This window comes from Artibeus jamaicensis, unplaced genomic scaffold, assembly GCF_021234435.1.
Source record: "Artibeus jamaicensis isolate MK-2021 breed Jamaican fruit bat unplaced genomic scaffold, CSHL_Jam_final contig_471, whole genome shotgun sequence".
Lineage (NCBI taxonomy): Eukaryota > Metazoa > Chordata > Mammalia > Chiroptera > Phyllostomidae > Artibeus > Artibeus jamaicensis.
This window is the reverse complement of record NW_026521850.1, coordinates 9328675-9341482: the sequence shown is the minus strand read 5'-3', so window position 1 is coordinate 9341482 and position 12808 is coordinate 9328675. Positions and strand designations below refer to the sequence as shown.

At 44.5% G+C, this 12808-nt stretch overlaps 1 protein-coding gene across 12 annotated transcripts in view; it reads right to left on the bottom strand.

Moving 5' to 3' along the window:
• Positions 1 to 12808, bottom strand: part of DENND1A (DENN domain containing 1A) — a 497055-nt gene that overhangs the window by 182250 nt on the left and 301997 nt on the right. The gene's annotated exons all lie outside the window — the stretch shown is intronic.

The following is a 12808-nucleotide window of genomic DNA, read 5'->3' as shown; positions in this document are numbered from 1 at the left end:
GTTTCATGAGGACTAAGTTAACATGCCCCAGGTCACGCAGCTAGGAAGAGAGATCTTTATATCCAATGTTATTTTTCCCCTGTATTTGCCACTTTTAAAATGGAGGCCGAGATCCAAATCTCTGGCTCCAGTTACTCTGATACACAGCTAAGCTCCTGTGTCACCCGCATCCAGTCTAGCCCCTCTCAGTTACCGAAGGCTATAAGCCCATCCCTCTTTTCAACCCTTGTTGTTGTTGAGTATGGAATATAGTGAATGGCCTAGTGTTAACATTTCCCTTAAACATTAAGGAGGAAGGTCACATTTTCAATTTGGTTCCATTTTTCATAGGAACCCGGCTAGTGAATCACAGCTCCGAGGCTGTGGCCATAAACCATGGCTCTACTGGTACAGGGAAAGGGAGATTCATGTCTACCAGGTACTCATGTTTGGCTAAAAGAGGAAGGCAGGCATAAAGGTGCAATATGGGAAAAAGAAGAGCCCACCATCTGGGAGCAACTCTTCGTGGTCTAGAAGAATACAAGACTGTGTGTAGCCTGAGTTTTTCATTTCTATTCATACCGTTTACCCACTGCTGGAATCCATTTCCATTTTTTTCCTGCCTACTCATCACTCCTAATCTGTTCCAATTCTCTTAGTCCATCACATAACTAAGCTCATTTTTTTTTTGAGTCTGGAACTTTGAAACTATTGTCTTTATTTCCTTTGCCCTGGTTAAACAGAAAGACCCTATAATTTGTTGTTTAAGTTGAGACACTTTTGGATGTTAAAAAGAACATTTTATGCCTGGGCAAAGGCATAAAATGGGACATAGGGTATGTGTAAGGAAGGAATCATTTTCATTATTAGCTATTCTCTGAGCTACTACAGGTGACTGTGTAAGTGTGCATTGCCCAAGGATACCTGGCCAACCAAGTTGAGGCTGAAATCTGCCAACCCATTTGTTTGCCAAGTGACATCGGTCGGAAGTTGATGGTAGTAGGAGGGAGGAGACCCTTTTCCTAATTCACCCAAGAGCACGGTGTTGGCTAGCAATGGAATTGGACATCCCGATAGCTGTTAAAGCCTAAATTTGTGAAGACCCTGGAAATGCACATCAGGAACTGCTGGTGCTTGCTTTATGCTCTACTTACCTTATCTCACTTAATTCTTAACAAACCCTGAAAAGTGCATGTTATTACCCTCACTTTATGTAACATGAGAAAAATGAGGTGCAGAGAGGGGAGCTTAGGGGCAGAGGTAACACAGCAGCCCTCCTCACCCGCATAGCCCTTGTCAGTGAGTCCCGGAACCCTGGGCCTGCTGGGGTGTGGGCTCCTTCAGGGCGCACTGCTTGCCTCACCACTGCATAATAACCAGCACCTGGCAAAATGATTTGGTACTTGGTAAGAGCTCATTAATATTGGTCTACATTTTTTGTCTTGAACCCCAGCCTCTAGGACAGAACTTAGTACCCGAGTAAACATTTCCAGACTCCTCCCAGCAGGAGGGTGGAGCCATGCTGGTCAGAAACTCCCTAGGGGTGAAATAACACTGCAAGAGGGCAGAATCCTGGAACCCTTCCACTTAACAAGACCAGGAGCCTCAAACTTCTGCTACCGACTTCCCCAGGCAGGGGGTGGGGGTGGGGGGAGGTGGAGGCCAGGCCACAGATCTACCAGTCAGTTCATACAGTTTTCCTAAGTACTTACTCTGGGCTGAAACCCACAGAGGGACAAGATTGCCTATTTCGAAGTGTACTCTCCCTCCGCACTCCAACACATATTAACCGACCACCTTACTTACAGGGTGAAACGCTATGAGCAAGCAGTGCTGATAATATTACACATCACCAGTGTTTCATCCAACACAGTCCCTTTTACAGATGAGAGCATTAAGACTCCTTAGCTGCTTCCCATTGCAAACTGACGGGCTAAACACCTAGCAGCACGCTAGTGGGAAGTTACAAAACAGCCTCAATGACCACCTTTTTCACAAATATCACACTTCGGAGCTCATGCAGCACTTTCACAAAGTCATTTTCAGCAATGTAGCTCCAGATGAAGTAAAACCATTCGCATTTCAGAGGTGAGAAACTGAGGCTCAGAGAGCTGAAGTAGCTTCCTCAGGTTATGTGGTTACTGCCTCTGGGAAACCAAGAGGATAACTGTGACTGCCCTCCCTACCCCTCTTTCTCCTGGGGGCTGCTGGGCACACACACAGTAGGACTTCTAAATAATAGCTATTACTATTACGATACATGCATCAGCCTCCACTAGTCAGATAGATGTGGAGACAATGTCCCAAGGGAAAAAGTCAATGGCTGGGTTTTCACATCAAAGATACCAGCACCAGAAACAATCAGAGAAGGGGCAAGGAGGGCTGAGCCACAGCTCAGCTGGAGTGGCCCAAGGATGGAGGTGAGGGCTGTGGCACCCCAGAATCATTCATATATGTTTTTTGCCTCTTCTGACCTTTCAAAAAGCTCCAAACATTTCAAAGCAAGGGGGCAGGGGCCCAGTCATTGGAGAGAGGCCACAGGGGCTGAAAGGCCCAGCGAGTGGCATGTTGGCTGTGGACCAGACTGACGTCGTTTCTGTGTTCCCAGCGGGGCCCCAGCAGCACAGACCAGCCCTGTGGGCTCTCCATAGTGAGGCTGGAACAGGCTTTTGATTTCTTCCCACTCCTGCCTGGAGGGCTTGCCGATTAAGCTGTGTGGAGTGTTTACTTTTTCAACAATGGCGGAGGGCTGAAGAAGAGGCAAAAACCTGGCCCTTTTTTCTGGCTGAGTAGGCCAGGGTCCCCTTAGTCACCAAAATGCCCAAGCACCAGGCTCCAGGCAGGAGCTGGGTCAGCATAGTTTCCTTTTGTAGGACAATGCTGCCCTCTCGGTGGCAAGGCCTCTTCCAAAGGGGCTGCTGGCATGGACCCCAGGGCCTTTCTAAAGTTCAGTGTTCCCAAGGAAAGAACTGGAGGCCAGCTTGGCTGCACAGTGCCTCATCCCTGAAAGCCTCACGGAAACAAGGGGAATGAAAAAGGCAAAAACAAAAAACACACTAAACCTCAAGCTGGGGGTGGGAGAGAGGGCTGCTGGTAGAAAAGGCAGCTGGACACCCACTGGGTGCCAGTCCTTTAATCCTGTCCGTGTCAGGAGGGAGATACTGTCATCTCCACAGTCATGGCAAGTAAATGAGGCTCACAGAGGTCACATAAACTGCCCAAATTACACAGCTAGTTAGTGGCCGAGCTGAGTTTTGAACCCAGTCTGATTTGAAAGCCTACCTCTGAAGATGTCCCCAGACCAATGCTCAGACTTTAGGACAAGTACCTACAGAGGCAGGACATGCAGTTATACTAACACACTCAGGACCTGCTTTCTCTTGCCTTTTGTGTCATAAAAATGTCATATGTCTACTGTAAAAAAATGGGAAAGACACAAAAGTTCAACGAAGAATAAACCCTCATTTGTCCATTTGGAGATAGTATTTTGGTGTGCTCCCTTCCGCAGTCCTCTGCCCCAATCCCTACTTTAAAAAAACAGTTGAAAAATTCTTAATGTTTCTTTCTGACTCTCGTATTTATTAACATATAAGCACTGCTCCACTTCATCAAAACCTTTGTAAAGATCATTACTAATTGTTATAAAATGTTTAACCTCATGGAAACAAACCCATTGTCCAAGTCCCTTTTGTTGGCTATTATATCCAGTTGTTAAGAAATTATTATATAAAATATTGTCATGAAATATGTAGGCACAAAGCCTTGCGCTTTAGGCTGGATTCCTGGAAGTGGAATTTACTTTCCACTTCTTAAAGTGTCCCTCTCAAATTCGACTTTGAAAAAGATAGCTTTACTTCCAATTATTTTAAAGTCATTTTATCCACAGCTTGTGTTTCCTACTCCAAGTGAAGAAAAATCAGCAAAGACACGAGCAGATGTCAAAATAGTCCTCCAAAAACCCTACCCAATTAAAACACTGACTAGTACCGCAGCACACCGAGACGGCTCCCCGGTAGCCTGTCCCACGAACACATTCCCTCTCTTTTTAGTTACAACATATGCCAAAGCTCCTGCCAGCTGCAAACCCTCCCCTCACCAGACTCTATAGGCTTTTTCTCAGAAAGAAAGAAAAAAAAATACTGACACACACACTGGCTTTCCAAATGGCATTTCTTGCACAGAGAAATACACAAAAATGGCATCTTCCCACAAATATTGTTAATCAAAAATGTCTTTCCCTTTATGCTTTGTCACAAACAGACTTAACATGGCCCCTGCCTTTCAGGACAGGGAAGGGAAAAATTAGTGTGGCAGGTGGCAAGGCAGCAGAGAGGAATAAGGGACTGCCTTTTACCTCGTGGGTTGCCTGAGGCAATTCATCCAACCTTGTGAATCCCCTGGGTTTTCATCTGTAACGTGGTGATCCCGACAATGCCCACCTCACAGAGTTGTATGTCAGGGAGTCTGTGTGATTCCCAGGACATCTGTAGGGGAATTCGACCAACAGTGGCTCTCCTGCCTGTCTGTCCCCTCTCCAGCATCCCCTGTCCCCTCTCCAGCATCCCCAAGAACGCAGCCAAGCCTGGCTGCCTTCACTCCAGAAGGCCAGACGTAGCAGAAGTTTGCCTTTCCCTGCACTCCCCTGTGGTTATTCCCACAACCAGAACAAAAGTCAATCCAGAGTTATTAATACAGGTGTTGAATTCCCCCTCTCACCTGTGGGCTTCTTGGATCATGACACAGATTGCTGTACTATCAGCTCCTATCCCAAGTTAGGCAATTCTCAAATGAGTGAATTAATGAATGAATGAATGAGAGGCAGTACAGCCGACAGATGAAGAGTACATGATCGGGAAGCTGGTCTGTCCTGAGTTCTAATCCAGATACACTACTCACTAGCTGTGTAAACTTGGGCATTTCACTTAATCTCTCTACGCATCAGTGTCCTCCTCTAAACACTGGGGATGGTAACAGTGCCTATACCTCATTGGCTTGTTATAAAGATTGAATGGGTTAACCTTTTTAAGATACTTAGAGTGGTGTCCAGTACATGAGCAGCTTAAGATAAACATTTTTTAAATAAAAAGGAACAATCATTTGAGGGTGATGGTAATATTCTACATCTTTGCTGTGGTGGCAATAGTTTAAAACTGTCAAAATTCATTGAATCATACACTTTAAATGGATTGTTTGTTGTAATATAAATTATACCCCAATGAAGTTGATAAACACATTAGTACTATGTCCAGAACAGAGGATGAGATCGTAATAGAATATAGAAAACAACAATGCATGAATGATGGCGGATGAAAGCTACCCCACAAGATACTTTTCCCTAGGCCATCACCAATGTACGTTCTGATTTGCAGGTGTGTTAGGCTCCCTGCCTGCCTCCTTCCTTTTCTGTGTAGCCCAAGGTTAAAAAAAAGAAAACTTTGTTTTCCATCTACGTCCTCTTGGAATAAACATAAAAATCCAATGCCCCTAGAAATTCAGATATACTTCCCTATACAAAAGTGGAGTCCATTTGAGAATCACTCTACTGTAGCTAAGACAGCTTTATTGAGCTTTACTTTCTCTAAGGCTGGTGTATAGAAACAATGGGTTTTCAATCTAATCTATAAAATATCAACGGCACAAACCACACCAGCCCCTCACCCAGATCAGGGTTGATTCAGGGAGAAGATTGGGCAGTGAGTGACAAAAGCTAGGACTTGGAATCATGTCTTAAAACAAAGAGCAATGGTTTGCACTGGCAATGTAATTCAGGGGATCCCGAGGGTGGTTAGGGGCATGTGCTGCTCCCCAGCTGAGGGAGCCGAGGGAGCTGAGGGTTGGGGTGGAGGAAAACAGCTGGTCCAGGGCTTGCAGGAGCAGGAGCCCAGCTTCCCCGCTGCCCCCCTGGATGAGCACTGGGATCTCTATCTGGGATGGAGGCTGTGGGTCAGTGAGGTGGCACACATGGGGTAAATAGGCCAGCATGCAGTGAGTCTCCTCTGCTGTCCTTCCATCAGGGCCATCATCAGTGCAGGCCATGTCTCACTTGTCCCTGCATCTCCAGTGCCCAGCACCGTGCCTGCGCAAGAAAAGTGCTCACTAATTGGAGAATGAATGAAATACTGTGCCTGGATCCACTCTACAGGGAGGCAGGCCTGGCAGCAGATGTCAATGCAAGCACAAATGGACAATGTAAGCCCAGTGTAAGCAAACTGGAGTTTGCTCAAGGAAGAGCAATGGGAATAACAATAATGATGGCAATGATAACAATCATGTAAAATTACCATGATTAATTAGTGCAGAATTAATTCACAGTTGACACAGAAAGCGAGATAGGAGTTAACATGGAGGTTAAGAAGACTGTGGGTTCTGGGATCAGACAGCCAGATCAAAGCCTTGTCTCTGCTACTGTGTTACCTCTGGCAAGTTCCTTACTGCTGACCCTCAGTTTTCTTATCTATAAAATGGGGATAATAGGACCTACTGCACATCTGTATGGTGAGGGTTGAGACAGTTTGTGTAAGGGGTGTCCAACCTTTTGGTGTCTCTAGGCCACAATGGAAAAAGAAGAGTTGTCTTGGGCCACACATTAAATACAAAAACACTAACGTAAACTGATGAACAAAAAAAGATTTTAAGTAAACTTATGATTTTCCGTTGGGCTGCATTCATAGCCACCCTAGGCAGCATGTGGCCTGCGGGCCATGGGTTGGACACCCCTGCATGACGGTAAAGACTTTAACACAGTGCTTGATTGCAGTGAGTAAGCAATGAATGGAGAGGCTGTGAAAAGTGGGCCTCTGTCCTTGCAATTTGAAAGTTATATCAATAAATGGAGTAGAGTTCCAAGACTCTAAGGATTTAAACACCTGATTTTCAGACCAAAGGCTACTTTAAATGGCCACCAACCTATTGTTCTTTTCCTGGTTGTCTCAGAAGTGTGAGCACAGTCCTGGAGCCAGACTGCCACTCTCTGGATTCCAACCCTGCCAATTACAACTGTACTACTTTGGGCAAACCTTTTAACCTCCCCATGCCTATGTCCTCCTCCGTATTAAGGTTAAATAGTACTGACACCCAGGACAACGGTTACGCTTGGGGCTGGAGGAATAATGACTATAGGAGGGCAAGAGGGGCTTCTGGGGGCTTTTAATATTTTGTTTTTTATCTGGTGGTGGTTACGTGGGCATGCCTCCCTTGTAAAAACTCATCTTGCTGTACACTTAGGATGAGTGTGCTTTTCCCTATAAATCTCATACTTCCGTGAAATGTTTACCAAAAGTAATACACACACCACCAGATTGTTACAGTGGTTAGATGAGTTAATATGTATATATATAGTACTTAGAATAGTGTGTAGTATATAACAGGCACTGGATATTAACTAGTATTATTATGAAAAACCAAACAGCAATAATTTCCCTTAATAAAAAGGATTCAATCTGTAATATGTTCACTGTCAGAAAATTTGTTTGCAAAGGTAGAGACGTCTAGAACACAATGGCTTTTCTGACCCGTCCTGTCCCGTCTCCAGTGAGGAGCAGAGCAAAGCAGCAGCAGCCTTGGGTACCTTCTGAGAGATGCCTGCAGTATGGAGTCAGCTTGGTTTGGGAGAGCAGCAGGAACATGAATCAGATGGACTTGGCTTAAGATTTTATCTTGTTTAATTCCTTCTCAGGACCCAGGGCAGGATATTTAAACCTAACAGAACCTCAGTTTCTTCATCTATAAAATGGGGCTATATCCACATACTACATACACTTGTAAGAGAATTAAATAAAAAGAAAAATAGAAATATTTATGTTGCACCTACATGGCCATGTTCCCATGTGCCCAGGATGCTGGCCTTGACCACAGGCAGGCTTTCTCCCTGCTGGAGTGACCCCTGAGCCTGTAAGCACAGTCTCCATTCCCATGGTCAAGTGAGCACCTCAAGCAGCACCTCTGAGACCAGCAACCAGACCACCAATCAAAGCACAGGGGTCCCAACCCACTTCCTGCAAGGGCACTTTGCTTTGGCTCCAAGTAAATTCAGGGCTCATCCCTCTATGACAGAGGCACAACTGATGAGGCTCCCAATATTATATTGTCTCCCTTAATTCTGGCTTCTCAGGTTTGTTTGTTTGTTTCAATTTTCAAAGGCATATATGGTTAAAACCTAAACCAAAAATTACATTTTACTAGTTTGTTAATCCAAACTTGATCCTCAACAACTGACTATTGCTGGGCTTCATGCAACCACCTCTTAGGTTCACTACACTCCTGGTTATGTGATGCTGAGTCACAGCTGACTCTACAGGGGCCTGTGCAGGCCAGGATGGTGATACCTGCTCTGTGTCCATCCTCCCACTGTCTTTTGCAGCAACAAAAGGAGAACCACAGGCTGACGTGCTCCTCCCATGGCCCAACCCTTCACACGTACTGTTGAATGTAACGTTCACAACACCCCTGTGCAGAGACAAGGAGATTGAGGGTCAGATGGGTGAAATAACTTGTCCCAAGTTCTCTGGTGTAGAGGTGGTAGGGCTGATCACTGAACCCAGCTGAACGCAAATACCTTTGTACTATCCAACTCATCTTATTAATTGCTCTGACACATTGTTTCAATCAACAAAGATATTGAGCAACTATAATTTATTAGATATTTTTTTGGCAACTACCAAAGGAATAGAGTCCTTAAGTAGCTTGGTGATTGGCCTAGGCTCCATTAAAGTTGCCAGGGGAAAGGGTTTCCTACAGAATATTACGCCCATTTGATGGATGAACCTAAAAGGATTAAACAGTTTGTCCATGTTCACATAATTGCTGTTTGTCAGAAGAAAGATCTGAATCTGAGTTCTGCACGTCACTGTTCTTTCCACTGCACAGCAAATGTAAAGTGTGCTCAAATGCACGCGCATATACATGAGCAGAGAACAAAGAACAGCATGGGGAGCTGGTGGCCTCCTAAGAGAAAAGAGAAATCAGAGGGAAAGTGGAAGGGACAGGAAGAGGAAAGGCAAATAGTCAGGTATTCTAAACCCTTTATTCCCTCCTGAAATCTCGGATACACACAGAGAAAAGAGTGACATTTTCTTTCCCTTCCTCAGGCCCCAAAGGTCACTGAGCTGCCAAGCAGTTGATAAACGTAGTGGTTTTTCTTTGGAGCCAGGAGTCACTGATTTGCTCCTTCCTGCTCCGCAAAATTAAAAATCCAAGCCCGACAGTTCAGAGGACCCCTGAAAACACTGCTGGAATTTCCCAGTGTGCTTTAAACAGAAACAGAAGCTTGGCAGGGGAGGGAAGTGCTGTAAGCACCTCTCGGGTCAGGCCAAACCCACTCCTCACAAGGTAATAAGCACTGACTTTCATTAACAAATCCAGAGATTTCCAACCCAGGTCAGCAAAGGGGCCATTTCTCCATTTCTGGCCATCCACCCACTGCACATTCATTCATTCATTCATTCATTCAACCATTTATTCGCTCATTTGATTAGTCATGCATCAGTCAGTCATTCATGTCAACTTTATGTATGTTGGGTCTTAAGAGCTGAGAGATGACTAAAACATGATTTCTAAACCCAAGGGGCTCCCAGCCTATTTGTGGGAAGACGAGGACAGGGAGTGGTGGGATAAATTATAACCAATAACCTAAGAAAAGGCACAATGATATGTAGAAGAGACCTCACTGGTAGAACCTCTCCATTCATGCACGGCTTACCTGATTCCCTCCCCTGGCTTGTCCTGGAGCCAGGGTCAGGAAGTATCCAAAGCTGGTGTCCTGGCCCACTCACTTATTAGCTAGGCACTTTAGGCAAGGCACTTCACCTCCTGTAGCATCAATTTCCTTCTCAGTGAGATGGGTGTCAGGATCCTACCCTTCAGGATGGTTGAGAAGATGAAAGGAGAAGCTGGAGGGCCTGTGTTTCATAGAGCACCAACCATAAGACAGAAGCTTGGTGAGCACCGGCTGATGTCCTTCTAAGAGCTTGATTTTGCCAGCTCTGCTGGGGGCTCACTCTCCAAGTCCAGCCTGCCCTCCTCTCTGCCCTCAGAATGGAGGGGTACGCCCTCTGACTCTGGACACCTCTGACTCTCCTGGTGTTTTGCCTTAAACTGAAGTACCCTCCCCACTGTGGGAGAGTCCATTTTCTCATGAGTAAAGAATGAGAAGGTGTCAACACCTTTTACCACTGCCGCAAAATACAAACGAGGGATGAGGTGGCAGAGCACGTGGTAAGCTGTGAAGATGGTCCCGGGCATAAAGCACCGTGGTCATCTCCACCCCGCAGGACCCAGCTCTTCTATAAAGCCTTCCTGATTACTTCTCTCTGTTCCTAAGCCAAATACACTGGGGACCTCAATTAAAACTTGTTCAGTGGTGTTTCTAATTGTTTCATGTGCACCTGTCACTTTTCCCTTAAAATAACCATTTTAACCTTAAGATAGTCACATATACTGCAATAATGTTTACCACCATAAAGTACTACATCTATAAAGTACTGCAGAATTTTAAATACTAAATTTTTTAATGTTTTTTATCTGATCCTCAAAGCAACCTCATAGAATAAGTATTATTATTCCCATTCTACAGAAGAGAAAACTGAAGCTCCTTCCTCAAGTCCTAAGGTAATAATAGAGCTGGGATTTGAGCTTGGCATGCCAGGCCCCAAAGCCTGGCCCCTTTGTCCCATCTGTGCAGCCCCCTCAATTTTCCTGGCTTAGCAAACACTGAAGACACTGACTAGGTCACATATTTCTCTTGTAACCTCCATGGATAACCTTATCATAGGCTAGATACTCAATAGCAAACAGTCCCTAAAAGCGGGACAATATCATAGCTTTCTTTTGTAACACAAAAACAGTTCACACAACAAACTAACTGGGTTTGAATGCCAGTCCCTTTCATTGTTAGCTGCGTGACTCTGGACAAGTTACTTAACCTCTCTGTGTCCAGATTTCAACATCTGTACAATAGGACCACCAATATGAGAACATGGACTTGCAGTGAAAATTTAGTAATGAGTGTAATGCATCTGGCAGTGTTTCAATAACAGTATCCATCTGATTCGAAAGGATGAAACTTGAGTTTAAGAGTTTCACTGGGACAGAAGGAGATGTTGATTCCCTAGTTCTGAAATGGTTTGGGGTCACCTTCTTATGAAATAGGGCCTCATTCCTCCCACATAACTACCACTTGCCATCATTCATTCATCACTAAGCATGGAAAACCCGGACTCCCATCTCCACCTGCCTTTTATTTGAAATGTCAATTTTTAAAGAGTGGAGAGGTTGGAAACCCAATTTAACAAGCACACTGAAACATTGTTTATTGCCCCCATAAACATGGCTTAGTGAGAATTACGGACTTAATCAGAGTGAACTTATCTCCCGGTGAAAAGGAACACTTTAAATTTCAGAAATGGCACCTTTACTGTGAAAATCTCTTAACTTTTCAAACAAACTACAGGGGGTCTTAACCATATGGGCAGTAAAGGGGTAGCCATTACTGTGATTTGTCTTGCCCAAGAGCCAAGGAGTCCTAAAGGTCCATGACAACTTTAAGGTCTAGAAAAAAATATTTGGAAAGTCATAGTCAGGAGACATGTCTCTAAAAACACCCGGACCATCCACTGAGTGGGAAGTAATGTCTGTCCAGCTGCTAGGGGCTGCCCAAGAGAAAGGCCCCCAGAGTCATTAGAATAGGCTATTTCCTAAGCAGCAGCATTGGGAAAGCATGGCTTTCCTCCTGTGCATAAGATGAAGCATTTAGCAATAGGTCATATTTAGTGACCTGCTTTACAGAAAAGAGGGGCCACCTAAATCCCAAAAGCTGCTAAACGGTTCGAGTGATTTTTTTCTCTTTAAACAAATTATTATAGAGGATGAGGTGTTGTGAACCCCAACTTCCCAATCTGCAGCTTCATTAGGGCAGCTCTGACCATTCCAGGAAAGGTTTTCATAAAGACATCCCATTTTGCAGAGACTGTATCAGCCTGCATGCCAGAGGCAGGAAAGGCAACAGATATAAAATTTTATTATTTCAATGCCCCAGTAGCAGCTAGGAGGACTTAATGAAATCACCAAGATTTACAATCTGAAATAGCTATTGCACAGACAGATATGATTAAGGGAGCTGCGCCCTCTGACCTTTCAACCCTTTGATCCTCACACAGCAGGTGGCCTGGAGCCCCCTCCTGGGCATCCTCCCTCTCTTCCAACACTGCTGAACCTTGATGTGCAATAAGCCTGACCCTACACAGGTGACTCTTATGCTGCTTATCACCAGCAGCTGCTGCTAATGGAACAGCCGAAATCACTTGGCCTCACAGTTCTACCCCGGAGATGGGGGAAGAGGAATCTGCTCTGCCGTGTCCAAACGGTGCTGAAATGACGTTCAATAATTCAGCCCAAAGTCCACTTGTTTGGCAATGCTTAATGATGTCATTACCAAAAACTGTCCTAGAAATGGAACTGTCTCCTCCGATTTATACTTTGAGTTAGAAAAAGGAATCACCTTTTAAAAGATAAATCACAAATCTCAAAAAAAGGAAAAATCAACCTCGAAGTCCCAACTGCATCTCTCAGAACTTCCCTAAAACCATGTGCAGCAAATTTATACCAATGAAAATCAAAACAATTTTTGGAAACCTAAAATTGACTGTTTTCAGTTCCATGAAATTTCATTTAAAAAAGCCCATATGCCAAAATGTCCAAATTCTCTTATTTTTAAAAATTGGGATGACTTCCAAAATCATAGCTATCTTTTTCTTCCTTTTTTTCCTTCTAAGCTAAGGATGGGTAGTGCGCATATGTACTTATCAAGCTTCATAATTTAACCCATTCGGCCAAT